Below are 7,862 nucleotides of genomic sequence, written 5' to 3' on the forward strand. Positions count from 1 at the left end.
GTTCTTTTTCCAGTTTTTTTTTTTTTTTTATCTCATTAAGTACAATTATTTCCCCCTATTTATCTCAATTATGATGTAACTTAGGGAAGTGATATTATTCATTCATTCATTCACTAACTCTTCTATTCTTTAAGTGCATGTTCTGATAAAGCCCTAGCTGGAGGCAGGGACTGGCTGATTGAGTGGGAGGGTGGTGAAGAAGGAGTGGGTTCTTGGATGAGGCTTGAAAGCCCAGGGCAGTGAAGCAAGAGCGCAGCCAATGAAAGGCAGAGTGAGCAAAAGCCTTGAGTGCTCAGGGACACAAGGACTTCGGCAGGGCTGAACCCTGAGAGGAGAGGGTGCGATGGAACCTCTAAGGAGTCTTACCATAATGCAAAGAGGTCACCTTCGTAGGAATCTTGGGCTCCATCCTTTGGAGGATTTTCAGCAGGGAGCACGTGGCAGGGTGTAGGTTTCAGGAGATCACTGGGGCTGCTGTGAGCCAGGCAGATGGAGGAGAGAGACTGTGCTGAGTCCTCAGAGCTCTCAAGCTGAGGGGGCTATGGAACAGCAAAGTGAACAGGAATTCATTTATTCCCTGCCCAGTGCCAGGAGGAAAATTCCTGCCTGACTGCATCTCCACACAAGAATTATCCACCTCTTGCAGAGATGAGTAACCCTGAGGAGCACACGCTATACACCTGCGGGTCTCGACCAAGAGGATTTTTGCCTCTCAGGGTGCATTTGGCCATATCTGGAGACATTTTTGGTCATCACAACTGAGGAGGAGAAGGCATTCGTGGGTAGAGTCCAGACAATCTGCTAATCATGCAGATTGCTACATTGCACAGGACAGGCCCCCAACAAAGAAGTCTCCAACTGAAATCATCCATAGAGCCTAGGTAGAGAATCCCTTGTTTGTACAAAGACATAACAAAGTATAAAGGAGGAAAGAATAGGAAAAAAACACATTAAAGAAACAGAAGACTTTCCAAAAAATATTGGCATGGAGCAGATGAAAATTATAATAAAATTTGTCATTAACAAGTTAAAAAATTAAATAATTGCCTTAAAAAAAGGAAGACTGGTACAGAGATAAAAGTTATAAAAAGATAAAAAGGGTGAGCAGAGTGGGGCACAGCGGTGCACACCTGTAAGCCCAGAGTCTCGAGAGGCTAAGGCAGAAGGATGGCAAGTTCAAGGTCAGCCTCAGCAACTTATCAAGGCCCTCAACAACTTAGTGAGATCCTGTCTCAAAATAAAAACATAATAAGGATTGGGGATGTAGCTCAGTGGCAAAGCGCCCCTGGGGTTAGGTTCAATCCTCCATACTCCCCTGAACCCCATAAAAAGGACAAACACCAAGCATATCTGACATAGAGATAAAGGGAAATGACCTAAATTCATCCATTAGAAAGCAAAAGTTTGGGTGACAAAAACAAATTTTATGTTGAATACAACATACATCAAATTTGCATGCGAGAAGCACCATTAAAACAGTTATTGAGCAAGCAAGTTTGAAAACAGAAGTGTGATAAAGGGGTACCATATGAACAGAAAGATAAGGAAAATCTCCTGTTTTATTTTCTAGTAACCCCAACTCAGTGCATCTGAAATTGTGCTGACAGCCCCACTAGGCATGGACCACAGGACTGGAGCTGGTCAGTTTGTGTTTTGGAAAATGGCCATGAGCACATGACAGGTAAGCTCAGAGGCTTGAAGGCTTACCAGGGAACAAAGCATGCTTCAAATGCTGACCCTCCATGATGCCTTCTGGAGAGCCCAGCAATGCTGGGAGTCAGGTCAAGGGCTGGGCAGAGCCAAGGGTCTGTGTCACAGAATTGTGGGTCAAGTGGGGGTTTGTTTCGGATGCACCAAAGCTGGGGAATGCCTAAAACATTTGTTAATGTGCTGCATTCCTTTTAAGAATTGGGTTTTTTTTTTTTTTTTATGCACATATGCCCCCAAATGAAAATAAAAGTAATAATTTTAGAAGACATGAAATAATTTTTATTTGTAGCTCAGACAATTCTCGATGTGGAAAACCCAAGGTAATTAACTAAAAATCTATTAGAACTGTAACAAGAGTACAGTAAGGCTGGTTAAAAATATAGACAAAAATCAATATGTTTTTTCAAACCAACAATAGCTAGTTGGAAAATTTAATGGGAAAAAGAGTCCCAAAGACTATGATAATAAAATTACTACCCTAGGGAAAAGTATGTATATTTTACCACATATTTTAAATGTGCAGGGATTTTATGAAGAAAGCAACCTTCCTGAGAGCCAAAGAGAAGGCTATAAAACATTATTCACAATATAGTCCCATGTGGGGATAATAATCCACACATACAGAATTCTGAAAGATAATCACCAAAATGCAACCATGACTTTTTGTTTTGTTTTGTTTTTCCTGAATTACAGGTCAAGGGTGACTCTTAGATTTTGTTTTGCTTTCTGCTTGTCTTTATTTCTACTTAAAAAAATACAAATACATGTTATTGTATAATAAAACAAAATCTAAAAAAAGAAAGCACATGCTCTCTCTCACCAAGACCTGTGATGCCCCTCCTTGGTTTTCACCTGCCCCCAGTTGACACATTGTCATTTGCTTCCTCCTAATGTGTGGCTGTTGACCTCTCAGGGAGGACCAAGTGATCCTAGCTTCCCCTGTGACTCTTCTAGGCAGTTTTGAGCTAAATTTGGGATTTTAAAGGCAGGACTGAAGTGTAATGGATCATGGGTGAATCCCTTCATTTCTCCCATGCAAACCTAAAGGAAAGAACATAATTGCAGAAAAGGGATTTTCCAGAGGAGTGGGGTGTAATTTCAGGAAGACTTGAGGCTCATAGCTTCTAAGATGCTAGGAATGTGGGAAACTCTTCATTTGGTCTGATTTGAAGGTCCCAGTATTATTGCCACCAGGTTCTAGAAAGGAAAGTTGTGTGTTTGGCTATTCTCTGAGAGTTGTGGGGAGAAGTGGCCAGACCAGGATCTAGAACAACCAAGTCCTGGACCCTGGTATTGAGTGTGTAAGGAACAAATCATGTGGACTTCCATGGGTTCTGAGCACCTGTGATTGGTTCTTGGCCTTTGCTAAGAGCAAGTCTTTTGTACCCTTAGTCCATACTCCCTGCTACAATGAAGAGAAGAGGCAAAGAAAGAAATATTCAAGGAAATGTGCACTGTAGAAAAAGGGACTATCTTTGCAGCAAGCCTTGGACCATCTCTTCTTCCCAATTGTATGAAAGATAGACACAGAGCAAAGATAGTGCAAATCCCAGGAGATCAAAGTCAAATAGGATCATTCCCTGTGGAAGCCAAGCTCTTAATTTCAACTGTTCCTCTCTACCTCCATTCTTGACTTCATTCTGATCTTTCTTTTGGAAGGAGTGATGTTGGGGTGGAGAGACATTCCCCATAACTGCCCTCTGAGTTATTTATCTTATTTAAACAGTAAAGGTCATGGTGAGGGTGAAGGTGAAATAGTAGGCAATCAGAAACCTTGCCTACCTTTGCCAATCCCTGCTACTGGGTCTGCATACCCAGCAGATACCAGTAACACAGGAAATAAACCCTTTATGCTTTAATGGATGGCGCACTGTTGAGAACCTCCGGTGCTTTTTAAGTGAGCTAGGATACTACTAGCACACTGCAGTAGACCAGAAAGTCATCCATGACATCCAGAAGCCCACTCTACAGCTGTTCCGTGTGTGACTGATAACAACACGGCTCACTGGTACAATGATGGTTGCCTGAGGGCCCCCTTCCCAAGTCTAAGCCTGGTGGTGGTGGGAGTGGCTAATATGGCCAATCAGGGGGCCACTTGCAGCACAGGATCCGGGCGGTAGGTGAGAGCCTGGCCTGGATGGGGAGATGGGACGATGCAGAAGAACAGCAGCCAGTTGACCTGATGGAGTGGTGAAGCTGGAAAGAAAATGTTCAGAGTCCCAGAAAATCAGTTTGTCATCAAGAGGAGGGCTGTAGTCCTGAGGGCGTGGGAGTTTCATGCCAGATATGCTCTAACCAGTTACCTAACGCTGCTTGAACACCGTAATCAACTCTCCTGGCTTGGAGAACACACTGACGTGCCAGATTCAAGAGTGGGAGAAGGGGCTCCATTCTTACTCTGTGGTTCGGGCAGGGTGTGGGCTCTGGGTGGTCCTTCCAGCAGAGGTGAACCACTGAGAAATCTCACCTTGAGGGACCAGCCTTACCCCGCCCCTGTGCAGCTTGTCCGCCCTTTGCCTGAGCCTTTTCATCTGGGGTTTCCTGGGTGCCTGCATGATAGTTAGTTGGGTCAATTGACTAGATATTCAAGAAAATATGATTTGCTTTAAAAATTTTACGTGAGAGATTTAATTTTAGATGTTGTGGTTTGAGTGAGTATAATTATCATAAATCGAATGTCAGGGATGACAGGGAAGTAACAGTCTTCTCATTCATCTTTCCCTATTAGTTGGAAGATCTGGGCTTAATGGAACCTTCTGATGATCTGTTTGCTCATCATGCCCTGTGTGGCAATCAAGAGCTTGAAGAGAGAGCCTACAGAATGGGAGGAAATCTTTGCTACCTGCACCTCAGATAGAGCATTCATCTCCAGGATATATAAGGAAGTCAAAAAACTTAATAGTGAATAAATAAATAAATAGACAAATAAACAAATAATCCAATCAATAAATGGGCAAAGGAACTGGACAGGCACTTCACAGAAAAAAATGGAAATGCATGGAAAAAAATGTTTGACACCTCTAGCAGTTAAAGAAATGCAAGTTAAAACTATACTGAGAGGCTGGGGTTGTGGTTCAGTGGTAGAGCACTTGCCTGGCACATGTCGGGCACTGGGTTTGATCCTCAGCACCACATAAAAATAAAAGCCATGGTGTTCTGTTAGAACTAAAAATAAAAAATAAAAAAAACTACACTGAGATTCCATCTTACTCCAGTCAGAATGGCAATTGTCAAGAATACTAGTAACAATAAATGCTGGCAAGGATATGGGGAAAAATATTCACTCATACAGTGTTGGTGGAACTGAAAATTGATGCAACCACTCTGGAAAGCAGGATGGAGATTCCTCAGAAAACTTGGAAAGGAACCACCATTTAACCCAGTTATCCCACTCCTTGGTTTATACCTAAAGGATTTTAAATCAGCACATTACAGTGACATCTATATTTATAGTAGCTCAATTCACAATATTTAAGCTATGGAGCCAACCTAGGTACACTTCAACAGATGAATGCTTAAAGAAAATGTGGTATATATACACAATAGAGTATTACTCGGCCATAAAGAAGAACGACTATGACATTTTCTGGTAAATGGATGGATCTGGAGGCTATCATGCTAAATGAAGGAAGCCAGTCCCCAAAACATCAAAGGTTGAATGTTCTCTCTGATATGTGAAAGCTAACCCACAATGGGGGGTGGTGAGGGAAAGAATAGAAGTGTAATAGAATAGACAATGGGTAATGGAGGGAAAGAAGGGGAATGGGAATAGGAAAGACAGTGGAATAAACCTTACATAATTTTCCCATGTACATATATGAAAGCAACACAGTCAATCCCATAATCATCTACATCCAGAATGGGATTCTAACTAGAATAAGATATAGTCCATGCTTTTATAATTATATCAAAATGGATTCTGTTGTCATGTATAAAAAGAACCAATACATTTAAAAACCATATAAAAAGCCATATAAAACCATATAAAAAGAACCAATACATTTAAAATTTTTTTAAAATATAAAAAATAAAGAGATCATCCCTTTTCATATATATTTATCTTTTGGGGGATTTATCTTACAGAATCTCAGCAGCAGTGCACAAAAATCTGTATAGAGATATTCATTGAGGGCTGGGGAGATAGCTCAGTTGGTAGAGTGCTTGACTCCCAAGCACAAGGCCCTGGGTTCAAATCCCCAGCACTGCAAAAAAAAAAAAAAAAAAAAAACAAGTTAGAGATATTCATTGAAACATTATTTATAACTTCCCCAAGCCAGAAACAACCCAAATATCCATAAATCAGTTCAATAAGATATAATACATCAACACTGTGGAATAGCACACAGGCATTAAAAAGAGAGGGACATTTACATGTGCTGACATAAGCAAATATGCTCATATATTAATTGAAAAAAGAAACTCAAATTGCAGAATAGAACTTATAATATGAACCCATTTTAAAGGAAAAGTATATATATACTAATATGTGCAGATAGATGTTACATGTATATACATGTTTCATATATATACATATTTATATGTATATGTTTGAAAGGATACACCAGCTTCATAGCAAACACCTCTGGAGAAGGGGATCTATTTCCCATATTATTTTCTTTTTAAATTTTTTTAAAATAGCAAGCACATGTTAATTTTAGCACTTAAAAGGTCTTTCTGACAGCAAATCAGTTCATCCTGAGCTGATGCTCCACCTCGTTCTCCTGGGGTCCTGCTGTCTGTGAGCCTCCTTCCCACCCGCAGCGTAGCAGTCAGGGGCTGTGAGCCTGGGCCACTGTGAAGGCACCTGGGCTTCTCTGTCTGACAAGTCCCCAGTGATTTCAGCTGATTCATGAGGTGGTTGGAAAGCTCTGGCCTGGAAATGAGGGAACATGGCCCCACTTCTGCATAGTGGCAGAGCATTGCAAAAGTCACTTCCCTTTCCTGAGCCTCAGTTTCCCCATCTAGGAGATGGCTGTGCTGGTCTGCCTCATTGCTGAAGTCACTCCAAGCTATTGTTCCCTAGGATCCTTTGGCCCTGTGAGTCCGTCTCCAACCGAATTCTGTATTGACATCGTTTTCAGGAGATGCAGAAACATCTCAAGGGTACTGTTCCCGGCTTCCATGTGAACCCAGACAGCAGCCCCAATAAGAATGGGCTGCTGAAGGGTACCTTCTGGGGAAGACCAGATTGTGGGTGACAGACTTGCCCCTTCTCCTCCGTCAGAGCTCAGGATGCTGCAGGCAGGGATGGGGTGGGATGAGGGAGCCAGGCTGGGAGGAGGCTCTGCGGCAGGAAGATTCTGGGGTCCTGTCTTGGAACCTTGCAAACAGCCAAGAGAAGAGGATGGTCTCAAGGCCTGGACTTGAAACCAGGACCCTTGATATAACATCCATTTTGCTTAAAGCATAAGACTTTAGGTGACTCTTTATCTCTAGAGTTTCAGGCACCAGATTTATAGGATGCTCACCCATGGGGCTGACTGAACAAAGTTCAGTTTTATTGGTCGTGAGTTGCAGCCCACACTGAGCAGGCTGAAGGGAGTGGTACCCGGCTGGAGTGAAACATAGAGGGCTGTGTTGGGGGTGAGAATTAAAACAAGGGTTCAGCTTCAAGATCAGGAGGTCAAGAACAAAGGCATTCCCCAGCCTGGTCCAGAAGGAGGTCATGGGATCGGCCCCGGCCCTCTGATCACTGTCTCCTGGTCCACAGTATTTCCATCCATGGAAAGAAAAGAAAAATGCTTTTCAAGTTCCCAACATTTTTTAATCTGTCCAAGGCTTCCAACAAAACTTCCTAGGAAGCAAGCAGTTTTGCCTGGGGTGAGGTAGCAAGGTCTGTTCGCCCCTCGTTGGAGCATTTTGCTGTGAACATTTTAGACAAGTGAGCAGTGTTGAGTGGGGGCAGGAGACCTGTGGTCAGAGCAAGGTTCCTGAGGGACAGCCTGGAAGCATCTTGGGGAGAACCTAGAAAGGGTGGAGGGGGTGGGAATGCTTTTCCTCCTGCCTCCAGACAGCAGCCATCGCTGGTTTACGGGGAGCGCAGTGGCTGGAAGGAGGGAGCAGATGCAGCAGTGCCTGCCTGCAGGAGCGCCACCCTGGAGGGCCCATCCCAGAGGCACTCAGACAGATCAGGTCCTGCCCAGCGGGGAGAC

Source organism: Sciurus vulgaris, assembly GCF_902686455.1.
Source record: "Sciurus vulgaris genome assembly, chromosome: 2".
Taxonomy (NCBI): Eukaryota; Metazoa; Chordata; class Mammalia; order Rodentia; family Sciuridae; genus Sciurus; species Sciurus vulgaris.